General features: G+C 38.2%; 2 protein-coding genes across 28 annotated transcripts in view; one reads left to right on the top strand and one right to left on the bottom strand.

The window, feature by feature from the left end:
- Nucleotides 1-3,194, bottom strand: part of PTPN13 (protein tyrosine phosphatase non-receptor type 13) — a 182,377-nt gene extending 179,183 nt beyond the window's left edge. For 5 of the 10 annotated variants that reach the window (XM_010966159.3, XM_010966163.3, XM_010966165.3 and 2 more), the window contains exon 1: nucleotides 2,696-3,192. The gene's annotated coding sequence lies outside the window, so the exon portion shown is untranslated. Of the gene's footprint in view, nucleotides 1-2,695 lie in introns of all 10 variants that reach the window. The other 5 variants (XM_010966158.3, XM_010966162.3, XM_045524984.2 and 2 more) reach the window with 2 other exon arrangements.
- A 168-nt stretch (nucleotides 3,195-3,362) lies between these two features.
- MAPK10 (mitogen-activated protein kinase 10) overlaps nucleotides 3,363-13,169 on the top strand; it is a 441,650-nt gene continuing 431,843 nt past the window's right edge. For 8 of the 18 annotated variants that reach the window (XM_074346851.1, XM_074346774.1, XM_074346819.1 and 5 more), the window contains exon 1: nucleotides 3,364-3,771. The gene's annotated coding sequence lies outside the window, so the exon portion shown is untranslated. Of the gene's footprint in view, nucleotides 3,772-13,169 lie in introns of all 18 variants that reach the window. The other 10 variants (XM_074346888.1, XM_074346887.1, XM_074346886.1 and 7 more) reach the window with 2 other exon arrangements.

The raw sequence follows: 13,169 nt of genomic DNA, 5'->3' as shown, positions 1-13,169 counted from the left end.
GAAGAGCAGAGCAACAGACCCTTACCCTTCCCATCAGCATTAATCCTTCTGAGAGCCAATATCCTCTCTCCTTGTTCAGGCCCTTACCTTGTAAAGGGACATTAACTCAAATGAGACACACTTGGTTACATCAGAGACCTGACAGGAGAAAACCTTCCATTCACCATTCTAATTAATGGCACAGACTTCTTCAAAGTATTTTCCAAAATAAGAATATGTTGACAGGAGAAACTCCTACCTCCTACATGCACTGGCAGGAGTATGGTCGTGTTTCCTTCCCATTTCAATGGCTTTTAATTACAATTTAATTAGACCACAAAAAATGTTTCATAGTTTATTTAAAAATTACAAACTCTGTCAAAGAGGAAGCAGCAGTGGCAGCAGCATACCCCAGTAGTCCCTGTCTCTAAGTATATTTGGGCTGGGCAATAAGATGAGCTGGAAAAATAATACATCCTCGATTGATATAAGCCACACTGATGCTTTTCCAATCCTTAACCTATTAAAAGTAGAATAAGGCAAGGATTTAATCTGTTTTTCTTAATAAAAAAATACATAATTCCATACCTACCATCTACCAAAAGCAACTGATTGGCCAATTTTTACATCCACTTCCTCCATTTGAGGCATGCCTCCAGAAAAATGCAATTTAAGTTTTATAACTTCTGAGTAGTTGCAGATACTAACCACTATATATAAAATAGATAAACAAGTTTATACTGCACAGCACAAGGAACTATATTCAATATCTTGTAGTAACTTTGGGTTAAAAAGATTATTTATGTTCCTATATGACTGAAGTATTGTGCTGTACACCAGAAATTGACACATTGTAAACTGACCATATTTCAATTAAAAAATAAATTTAAAAAAACCAACAATTTTTGACCGTTATCATAGTACCAAAATCTGTCCTTTAAATCAATGCTGGTTCTAATGGTTTGTGTATGTCTTACTTGTGACATGAAAAGCTATAAATATTTTTAGATGCTGGTAATCACCCTCTGAAAAATAAGTAGACTTTATATGCAAGGAAAAGTTTTGGTGGGACAAATGTAAATTCAAAGACAAACCTACACAATGGTTAAAAAAAAAAAAAGAAAAAGCCATAATACTCTAATTGTAGAAGTGAAAGACACTGCAAATTAGTTCCTCTTCTTAATAACCCCTAGATATTTTTTCTATTTTTAATTCCAGCTTCCATTCTACCATCTCCCCCACACATACTCCCACAAAGTCTCTAGAACATCAAAGTTAGAACACAATGTTATTAAGAAAAAAGTATAATAAATTTAAGATTGGATAAAGCAATTCGCCTCTGTATGACCTTCTGAATCAATATGTGCATGAATTTAATAAATAATGCTCCTAATTATATTAACACAAGAAATACTTTGTACCGTAGCCACAACCAATGCGAATGAAGCAAGTTTTCACTTTGATCCTGCCAACTCAGTCATCAAGAATTTGGGAAAATACCAACATTTGTTTCATAATACAGCGACTTCTTTTTTTTCCCCATCCTTTTGCAAACTCGGTAGACATAAATTTAAAAATCTTTCTAATTAGTTACTTGCTCCCTTCAACCCACTGATCAGGTGTCCTACATTTTGTTTAGGTCCCCGCCTTGAAAATAAACCCGATTGCCCCATTTTCTGAGAAGTAAACTCAGCTTTAAGCAGCTCCCTATGAAGTCACCGCGTTTGTTGTTTCAAAGATGCAATTAAGCGAAAATGACACAAGGCTGTCGAAGAGATTAGTTGAAGTGTGTGGTGTCGATGATACATGTGTAAGGCCAATGAAACTTGTATTGCTGTAAATCTATTTCAGTGCTAACATTTCTCCCCATTCCCCCTTCTCCAATACATTCACAACAGAGGGAATTTAAACTTCGTAAAAACTTCTTGACTTTACCAAAGTTTCGGTACTACAGTCGCACGGTCGCACGTACGGGCAAGGAAGGGGGTGTGTGTGTGTGTGTGTGTGTGTGTGTGTGTGTGTGTGTGTGTGTGTGTGTGTGTGTGTGTGTGTGTGTGTGTGTGTGTGTGTGTGTGTGTGTGTGTGTGTGTGTGTGTGTGTGTGTGTGTGTGTGTGTGTGTGTGTGTGTGTGTGTGTGTGTGTGTGTGTGTGTGTGTGTGTGTGTGTGTGTGTGTGTGTGTGTGCAATAAAAGAGTTTGCATCAGGCAATGTCTCTCCGTCTGCCCCCTCTTTCCCACCACCCCACCCCCTCTTCCCCGAGCCCTTACATATACAAATTCTTCTGGGCGGCCTCTAACCACACCATGTCCACAGTCATTTACAGAAATTAGAAACAGACTCCGGGAGCCTTTCCTTTAGCACGCAAAGAGCAGAGCTGTAGCAGCATGATGGGGCAATGTCACTCCCTATTACCCCACAACTTTTACTCCCCCTCTGGAGTTTAATTCCCAAGAATCCAGCTTTCCTCCGCGGAGAACTTGGATCTACCTAATTCACAACAAAAGTTCATCTCATTCCTCCCCACCCTAGTCATCCCACCCCTACTCTAATTCACCAAAACACTAAAACCAAAGACAAGTTCCTTCCACCAGGGCAACAGGAGTTGATTTTAGGAACTGGAGCAAAAGCAGAGATGGGGAAGGGAGCAAGTGCGGTGTACTTCGGTTTGCACTTTCTGCACAAGCAGTCCAGAGCCCAGGACAGCTCTAGTCCTTACCTGATCGCCCGGAGACCCGGTCCTGCTACAGAAGCGCGGGGCGAGGGCTGCGGGGAAGCGGCGTCGGGGCGGGCCGCCGGCAGCAGCCGCGGGCGCCGAGAGCCACCACCTCTTCTTCCCCAAACGGCTGCGGGAGTGGGCCGAAGAATCTGGAGAAGGAGCCTGGGGAGGGGGAGAAGAGGAGCAGCATCTCCTCCTCCTCCACGCCTCGGAAACGCCCCTCCAGCGGCGACCCCGGCCGACCGCCTAACCCCCGAGCGCTAGCGCACCCTCTCCGCTCTCTGCTGCTCTGCGCTTCTCCAAGGGCTTCGCCAAAACCCTCTGGCGCGGGGTGGCTCAACTCCTGCAGCCGGCTCCGAGGGCTGCCGAGGCGGACCGCGGAGCCTGGGAGTGCTGCTCGCCTGCACGACGGTCTCTAGGGGCCGGAATCATGGTGTGTCACCCTCGCCGCGCCGCGGCCGCGGGAGCTACTCGTACCACTCCGGCTCCACCTAGGGCGGCCGCGCCGGCCCCGCCCCCGGTCCCGTCAATCAATCCTGTCCGGACTCCAGGAGGACTGTGAATCACCGACCCCTCTGGCCCCTCCGCCTCATTGGCCCGACGGCCCTCTAGCCCCGCCCCCTCCCTAGGGACGTGGTCGCCGGGGAGACCGGCGCTCGGGTTCCCATGACAACCAGTGCCTTGGGCCTGGCTTTTCGCGTTCTTCTAGTTTGCCAGACGCTCAAGTTGATGGCCCGGCAGCAAAGTTCCTAGCCCCTGTGGCTTGGACTCGTAATTTTAGGCCAAGTTGAAAATGCAGCCGACCGCCCCCACACTTCCAACTTCGGAGACAGAACGTTCTGGCCCTGGGGAGTGTGAGGAAGAGTGAAAAATGCCTAACTGCTAGCTCTTCCCTTGTCAGTCTAAATAGCCCCTCCCCCCGCGCCCTTCCTTGCCTCCAGCCTTGTTTCCATATTCACACCGGGCGGATTTCGGCTTTGAAAGGGTGAGGAGAAGAATGAGAAAGAGCAGGGCAGAGCAACCTCCCCACAGCAATATAGCAACTTGGAAATGGCGGGGTCAACGGAAACAGCTCGGTGAGTTTTCCCACAGCTGTAAAGTGATCTTCAAAGGTGTGGTGGCAGTACTTGGTCAACCCTAAGTGCCCTCAGGAAAACTCTCAGTGCCATATTTTTGAAGAAAAAAGTATGTAAATTCTTGTTATTTTCCTTCTGAGACTAAGGTAATCCTAAAGTTGAAAAATTTAAGTAAAAGGTTTAACATAGTCGAATAGAATAAAGAACATCCGTTTTTCTATATAGGCCTACACATTACAACTTGGCAAATGTATGTTCTAGCAGCTATTACCCTCCTGCAAGCTGAAAGATTTGGGCTTCAACAATTCACAAGAAATCTTACTGAATTCATGAGCGAATGCTATCTTGTCATTTGAGTTTCAGAAGTTTGGGTTTATTCTCAGGAGTATAAGGTAAACCTGGTATAAAGGAGACTTGGGGGTTAATTAGTCTTGGACCCTAGGTGAATCTAAACTTTATGGCTGGTTCCAAAATGGAGAGATCTGAAGCAAAGTTAAAGCTGCAATCCTGGGTTCCCTAGCCCCTGAGGCTGCTGTACACGCATGATGAATGAGGGAATTAATAGTAATGATTTACCTTTGGCAGCCCTTGAGTTTTCATTATCTCATTTACTAAATGAATAACTGTTCAGTGAAATATGCCTTGCAAATGTGCAGTGAATGTGATTACTCACAATGCTAAACACAACACAAAATGCATAGCCGAATTTAAGATTAAGGGCCCTGCCGTCAAGGAGATAACCACAGAGCCTAAGAAGGAAAACTAGCATTCCTGAAACAGTTTAAGATTATAGCTAGACTGTGCAGCCAAACATTAAGTACAGTAGTCAATGAGAGAAAGTCTGTGGTATGTAGAATGGGCTGGATTAGTCAGATTAAGGAGGAGAGGAATTTAAATTGTGCTTTGAAGGGTAAAGGAGTAGGATGAATGAAGCAAAAATGAGGAAAGACGTTTGAAGGAAACATAAAACCGAACTGCAGCAGCAGGAGTAGAGTGGTGAAAGTACCAGCCCAGCTGAACTAGAAACAAAAGTGAAGAATTGGAGCCCTCTCCCCATTTTCTGAAATAGGAGTTTTTAAATATTCTGGTTTAAGCCTCAGGGTGGTAAGATAGGGAGAGGTAGTTTTGTGACAATAAAAACCTCCCTGGAGTATCTGCCTCCGTTTGCCACTGAAGAAAAGGTCATGTATTTATTAGAAAGAAAAGTAATATCCATAATACTTGGCGTAACTTGTGAATTCATGTCAAAGAGAAGATATAAAGAGTATGGTGTTGGAAATTTTCACAGAAGTCGACAAATCACAGTGTTGTGAGTTTTTTTCTTTCTTTTTTTTTTTGTATTAAGACCATTTCAGGTGGTTGCCCTCAAGGCTTTTTCACCAGTAATCCTTCTGTTTTGTATGAGCTGAAAGGCTGGTTTTAAAATAAATGGCTGTGATACCAAAACCTGATAAAGAGTACACAAAAGAAAAATCTACAGGTGATCTCATTTTGGATATAATATAAAATTAAAACACAACATTACCAAATAGAATCTAGAACTACATTTTGAGTGATATGCCAAAGTTAAGAGGAATTATGCCAGCTATATAAGAATGACTCAACAATAAAAAATGTATTCATATAGTTGACTATATTAATAAGTCAAAGCTGTATGAGTGTCTCCATACTGAAAAGGAGTTTGTAAATTCCAGTATCATTCCTTAATACAAATTTTTAAAGAATATATTTTATACCAAAGCCAGAAACTTTATGTATAATGAAACAGTGTAATTATTCCCACTGAAGTCAGGAACAAAGCCAAGAATGCCCACCATCATACCATATAAGGAAATGATAGCCAATTAAATTAGATGTGGAAAAGAAATAAATATTGAAAATATCAGGATTGTCATTTGTTTGCAAATTATACAAAAACTCCAAGGATCAACTGAAAAACTTTTAGAAGCAATAAATGATGACTTAGGGTAACCAGTTATAAAATCAAGAGCTTTCCCATGTATAAACCATAACCAGTTAGAAAATAAAATATAAACAAGTCCTATTTACAATAATCACAAAAATTAATTAGGTAAAAATGCATACTAAGAGAAATTAATAAAACTTCAAAAATCTTAAACTTAAGAAACAAAAATGTTTGAACAAAGAAGCGATATACTTTTAGGTTAAATACGAAAATTGAAACACTATAAAATTATAATATTTTTAAAAAGTAATCTATATATCTGGTACAATTCTAACAAATGTCTAACAGAATACTTTTGGGAATTTAAAAAAATATTTTAAAATTTCATTTGAAAGATCGACCATTCAGAAATAACCAAAAAGATTCCAAAATGAGAATAAATGAGGAATTACACTAAACGATATTAAAATAAATTATAAATCACAATAATTAACAGCAGATTTGATATCAGAGTAGGTATGATCTATGATCAAGTAGGTATAGTTACATGGTAAAAGACGAATGCGCATCATTAAATATATGGTGTTAAGTATGGAAGTTCCTTAAAAAATTAAAAACAGAATTACCATATGACCTAGCAATTCCACTCCTGAGTATATATTCAGAAAAAACAAAAACACTGATCAAAAAGGTACACATTCCCCAATGTTCTTCATAGCAGCACTATTTACAATAGTCAAGACAGAAGCAACCCAAGTGCCATCAACAGATGATTGGGTTAAGAAGATGTGATCTATAGACATTTATATAGTAGAATATAAGTCAACCATAAGAAAGAATGAAATACTGCCATTTGCAACAACATGGCTGGACTGAGAGAATATTATGCTTAGTGAAATAAGCCAGAGAAAGACATATACTGTATGATATCACTTATATTTGGAATCTAAAAAGTAGTACAAATGAATGTATATGCAAAATAGAAACAGACTCACAGATACAGAAAACAAACTTATGGTTACCAAAGGAGAGAGGGAAAGGGCAGAGGGACAAATTAGGGGTATAGGATTAACAAATACAAACTATAATATATAAAATAGATAAGCAACAAAGATATACTGTATAGCACAGGGGATTATACCCATTTTCTTGTAATAACCTATAATGGAATATAATCTGCAAAAATACCAAATCACTGTGCTGTGTATCTGAAACTAACACTATTGTAAATCAACTACACTTCAATTTTTAAAAATAATAAATAAATAATTAAAAAATTCCTGCTAATACTAGTATATCACTTAAAATCATGAAATTCTCATGAGCAGGCATTTTACTTGCTCTGAATTATTACTGTGACTTAGTAATTAAAACAAGGCATTGAAAAAAAGAAATAAAAAATAAATGGTGTTGAGAAACCTAGCCATTTCTTGTTTACCTTTTCAGACACACGCATATACGCATACATACAGTTTTTCAAAGAAAAATTAGCTCATATACTGATCTAATATCTTGATTTTTTTTCACTTTATAATATCTGTTTGATCTCTATTATCAGATCCTGTAAATGAGCCTTCTTTTCTATGGCTGCATAATATTCTGTTGCTTCGGTGTATTATAATTTATTCAACTCCTCTCTTTTTAATGGGCACATAGGTTATTCCCACACTTTGGCTATTTTTCACAAGTTGAAATAGTTTTCTTTGTACTTGGTCCTGTTTTACATGTGGAGTAGAACTGCAGGTTTAGCTTTTATAAGTATAAGTGCTTGATTAAAGTGTAGGCACATTTTACTTTTTGGTAGACAAAGCTGAGAAGTGGTACAAGTTACAGTCATCCCAGCACATATGGAAAGTTTGATAGCGCTCTGTTTCTCCACACCCTCCCAGCACAGCATTATCAGACTTTTTTGACCTTTGCCAATCTAATAGGTACAAAATGCTATCACATTACAGGTTTAATTTCCATTCTCTTATGAGCGTCTTTTTGTATGCCTATAAACCATTTTATTTTCTGTTACCAAAAGTATTCTCTCATATTTCCTTCTAGAACTTTTATGGCTTTCACATTTTATTCTCTAATCCATGTGGAATTTATTCTAGTGTAGCCAGAGTTACCCAGTTGTCATAAAACCTTTAAAGAATTTTTAAATTTTACTACATAAAATATAAAGCTTCTGAAGAGTAATAAAAATAACAATGAGTATGAAATTTAGAAAAGCAATGAATAATTGAAAATAAAACAACTGTATAAAGAAAAATTAAAACAAAAATGAGATGTTTATAACTATCAAGTTGGAAAGATATTTTTGAAGACATATCTGGTATTGGTGAAAATATGTGAAATAGATCTCACTGTTGGTAGGATTATAGGTTCGCTTATTCCATCTGGGAGTGCAGTTGCAGTGTCCTTCATAAATATATAATGTTTATGTTCTTTAATTTACTCCATTTTGGAAATTTATCCTATAGAAATATTGACACACATGACCAGAGATATGATCAAGAATATTCTTTGCTATTAGTAGTCATAAACTTAAAAACAAAATAAATGTCCCTAATGGTGGAATGATTAAATTAACTCTGGTCACCCACATATATTACCTAGTGACAAAATCAAGTTACCATACAGCATGATCTAATTTCTTTTCAAAAGTACATGTATCTATATATATGATATTTATACTGTTAACAATCGTTTCACTGAGGGTTAGAAATATTGCATTTCTGAAATGTTTTTATTTAAAATCTTTACAACAAGCACATTACTTTTGTGTAAAAGGTCAAAGATGTTAAAAAAGACAAACTTCCAGCTATAAAATAAATAAGTCATGGGGATGAGGTGTACGGCATAGAGTCTATTATAGTAATACTCTATTGTATGTATGACAGTTGCTGAGAGACAACTGTTGGACAATGCTAATTCAGAAACTGGCATACCTGGTTTTTCTCTTAAAGAGTAAATAAAAAATTATTTCTCTTTTGCCAACTTCTGTTAAAAAAAAAAAACAAAACGATCAACATAGATTATCACTAACAATAAAGAAATTAGATAGTAGGCCATAACACAAATTTAATTGGGCTCCCACATGGCCCATGAGGCTTAGAATGTTCATCACCTGGGGACTGTCCTGGTTTCGCACTATGAGGAACGTTTTATGTGGGACCCATGCATCACCCCATAATGGTTTCCTTGAGACTGTATTCCAAGTATGTATGTTTTGTGCGTCTAGGGAAAGCACCTATACATTTCAACAAATTCAGAAAGGGGTTTATATTGCTCCAAGATATTGAGATTGTGTGCTTTAAGTGCCAGTGATTTTAAAATACTGCCTTTCACCTCAAAGGTTGCAATGAATTCTAGGCTAATCTAAATCTGTAAATAGCAGTGTTTTCCCAGCTGGCTTCTTATGTTCATCTCAATGTGAAATATTTGTATTCTGCTTTGTACCAACTATGTTAGTGTTTTTTTCCACCTTTAAGCCCAGAAACATTTCCTTTCTTGCTTACGGAGTAGGGACTGTGATGGGAACTTTGCCCAGGTGAGAAGCAGAAGCAAGATAAGTAATCCACCAAAACATGAGCAGGTAATTGGAGCACAAACTCTGACAGTGCTTAAGGAAGACTTTGTGAGGCAGTGCCAACTTCCAAGTGAACCAAGAATTAGCTAGGGAAAAAAATGCAGCGATGGAAAACAGATAGGACTACAATTACCCTCGGGTCCGTTGAATAAGCAGGTTATTTGGTAGTAGCTGAACTCTCTCTAAAATGTGAGAATTCCCATAGAAGGTAGAGTTACATGACAGCAATGTCAGAGGTAAGTCTGAACATTGGGAGGCAGCCTGCTAGCTCAGTATGATGAAAGAGCACAGCGTTTGCACTCAGGGGACCTAAGTACGAATATTGGCAAGTCACCTAATTTCTTTGAGCATCATTTTCTTCCTTTATAAAGTGAAGGAAATGAGAACAGCTGATATGTTTAACACATAATAGCCTGTAATATTCCTTCAGTATTCAACAGGATTGAATGAAATATGTGTATGAAAACTACTTGTAAACTTTAAAGCACTATTTTTAAAAAATCAGATGACAACAGCAACAACAAAAGCTGTACCGATTTTTTGAATAAGTGTCTTAGAATTAATGAGAAAGAAATTTTAAATAATCTCTTTTATTCTGAAGGGAAACTTTAGAAAAAATTTATTAGGTGCCAGGGCTAACTAGTCCTATGAAAGGTTAAAAGTCAGAAAAATTTGATTTTGGTGCTCCTGTAACTTCTACTTTTCTTTGCCAACCAGATTCTTAGCTCTTTTCCAATTTTCCCCTACTGGCTCCAAACTGGCCAGGCCTTATTAGTTACTCTGATTAGGGCTGGCACTGTGTCAGACTAAAAGCATTCACCTACTCCTGCTTGATTTGCCAGGTGCTTAGTGGCTCTACCTGAACCAAAAAATATTTCTCTCACCTGAGTAGCTACACTGGTAGTTCTCACTTTTAGTCACTGAAGAGTTAAACAGCAAGGTGTTAACTTTAGAAGGTTGAAGTTAAAAGTCGCTTTACCTTCCAGCTTTCTCTCTCTGCACATTAGTGTGATTGATTTATCACATTAGGTGGTTGTCACTTTAAACCCTGGGGGTGAGAGATACTGGAGAGGTAAATTTTAATTAATGAAGGGGAGGCAGGGAGGAGGGAAAGCTAGTTTCGGTGTGAGTGGAAGAGAAAGCAAGAAAGAGGAAATTTGGTGGGAAAGAGGTCTGTGGTATGAGGGTGACCATCAGGGCTCATGATACCAGGGGAGGGGACCAGAGGAGTATAGGTAATACTAAAGGGGTGTGGCACAGAAGTCAAACTGCCTAATTCACAATTTTTGCTAGGGCTGGTCCTGTCTCTGACTCATTTCTACTACTTGTCGTGGCAAGTTATGTAACCGCCTGTTCACTTCGGTTGAAAGGGAGTATGGCAAATAAGCATAACCCTTGTGCTCTTTGAAACTTAGCTGTGTTTGAACATACACAAAGTAATTTAATGTGACTATGCGGTCATCTAAATCTGACCTATAGGAACTTGCCTTAGGGTTCATGACTTAATCTTGATTTTTTTGTGTGTTCCCAGAAATGGAAACCAAATCAGAAGTTAAGCTTTCTAGTTTATGTTCTGTTTTAAAAAGGGTGATTTCACACTGTCTGCTGGGAGTGAACTGCTATGCAAGAAAGTTGATCATTAAAGGCTTTGTTGGGCAGAATTGGAATGTTTAATAAAACAGAGCATCAGTTTGTAAAACATTTCTTAAAAGCTGATTGCCTTGGTTTTTGCATTCTCCCCTGTAATATCTAGTAGAAAATTTAGGAGGAAAATGGTGTTATTTATGGAAACTAGTTATCAGTTTAGGGCCAAATCCATACTTACGATATCATATAATTGGGAGAAGTGTTGAACCTTCCACATTTCACAAGTACGTAAAGAGAAGAAATTTGTCTCAGAGAGTCCTTTAGTTCATCTAAAAAGTTAATAGTAGGGAACTGTAAGAAAAAAAAAATACACATGTAATTTAGACATTTTATTTTTACTAAAAACCTATCATTATACATTCATTAGCCAATCTTTCGATGCTGGGCTAAGGTCTTTTTGACCATGAATCTGCTGTTTAGAGTTCCAGGTTGTCTTGTTTACATAAACCGTTCCTAAATGTAAAATCTACAATTTCATGTTCTGTTTCTTGTTAAAGGAAATGTAGAACTTGAGGACACTTGTAAATAGTATAAATTTAGAGTACTTCTTTATTTGTATAATATATTCCAATTTTCTTGTTTCTGTAATTTGTGGCAGTAATTTATCCTTTCATAGCATTCAACTTCATTTTTGAAAAACAGTGGTAAACTATACATGATACAAAATTTATCATTTTAACCATTTTAAAATTTCAACTTCATTTTCAATGGGGAAAATATCTTTTACACTTACTCTTAAAAAGTGTATAAAAATTAAATTACCTAATTACATTAGCAAGAATAACACACATTATAAGTTTGGGAAACTAAAACAGTTGATTTTGATGTAAGCTTCATAAAGGCAGGATTTTTGTCTCTGGTATTCAGTGCTGTGGCCTGGAGCAGTGCCTGTCACATAGTAGGCACTCAAACACTATTAAAGGAATGAATGAATGGGTCTTAGTAGTTACAACTCAGCTGGGGGAAGGATGACTATGCAGGTATATGCCATGACATAGCCCATTAGTAAACACTTATTAGTAAAACACTGTTTTATAGAGGAAATGGAGAATACTAGTAAATCTAATGTTTGACTAAGTGGAGATCATTTATGGTGCTTCTATTTTATTTTGAAAAATCCCCATAAAGTGCTTAGCACAATATCTTATACACAATAAGTGTTCAGAAAATATTAATCTCTGTTGATTTTTGGTTGATATCTTTATTCTTATTACTCTACTCAGGGAGGGAGAAAGAAAAGGGGGAAGGGTAAATAGAAGAGATATTAACATTGCACATATACTTTTGGGGTATAGAGGGGAAAAGAGACTTTTCTACTCCCTCAGAACAGTTACTAAACTATACCGTTAGTGTGAACTCAAAGAAAAATGATCTCTGTTGCCTTTGATCAGAGAATATACTCCAATTACTCCATTTTGAAGAGAATGCTTCATTGTAGTTTTAATGATCCTCCTTTCCCTCATCCAGTTCTTTTAATGGAAAAGTCTTCTCGGTACCACCAATGGCAGTCTGAATTAGATGAAGAGTTAAAGTATCTGTTAGTTAAAAACAAATTAGCCAAAGATGACTCTCTTTAAAACTCTCACCATCTTGAGCTATGGACTGGATTCTAGTCACATTAATAATACAAATTTAGCCCCTTCTGCTACCACAGAGCCTGTAGACTCCTGAAAACATCTTACCTACTTCCCATATTTCCAGGATTCCCCAAGAGATAGTTCATAGTGCTCTGTAACGTTTATCTTTGTTCTTGTGCTCAAACCTTCTCCTGAAAGTCTAAAGCCTGAACATCGCTTGCAGCAGGGAGCTTGCCACTTCCACTGCTGCTGAGACCCTCCATAAGAGAATCAGTGCTGGTGTCAAGAGGATTGTCTCAGTGCTCCCGAAGCTGCCCACCAATGAGTAACAGCGGGGCTGGGCTCAACGGCAGGAACCAGGCCACCACTGTCACCTGGTTCTTGCAGCAGCACTGCTTGTGTTCACTATATCACAATGTCTCTGATGCAATTAATTGTTCTTTGAGGATGGAGGTGAAGGGAGGTAATCCCCATGCTGTGCTTTCCCTGTACAGTCATCACCCTACACAAACACAGACTCACACACACTGCTCTTTCCCTTCAACGAAAAGTAAAAACACTTCTGTGCATAAACTCATTCAAATAGACACTTTGAGGAATCACCAGCCCTCCCTTTCAGCAAACAGCCAGACTCTGATAATCAGAATATTGCAGGAGGATGCAGTGAGGATTAGTATCATTCTCTTTA

Source organism: Camelus bactrianus, chromosome 2 (assembly GCF_048773025.1).
Source record: "Camelus bactrianus isolate YW-2024 breed Bactrian camel chromosome 2, ASM4877302v1, whole genome shotgun sequence".
Taxonomy (NCBI): domain Eukaryota; kingdom Metazoa; phylum Chordata; class Mammalia; order Artiodactyla; family Camelidae; genus Camelus; species Camelus bactrianus.
The sequence above is the reverse complement of the archived record's forward strand: the minus strand, read 5'-3'. Positions and strand labels throughout refer to the sequence as shown.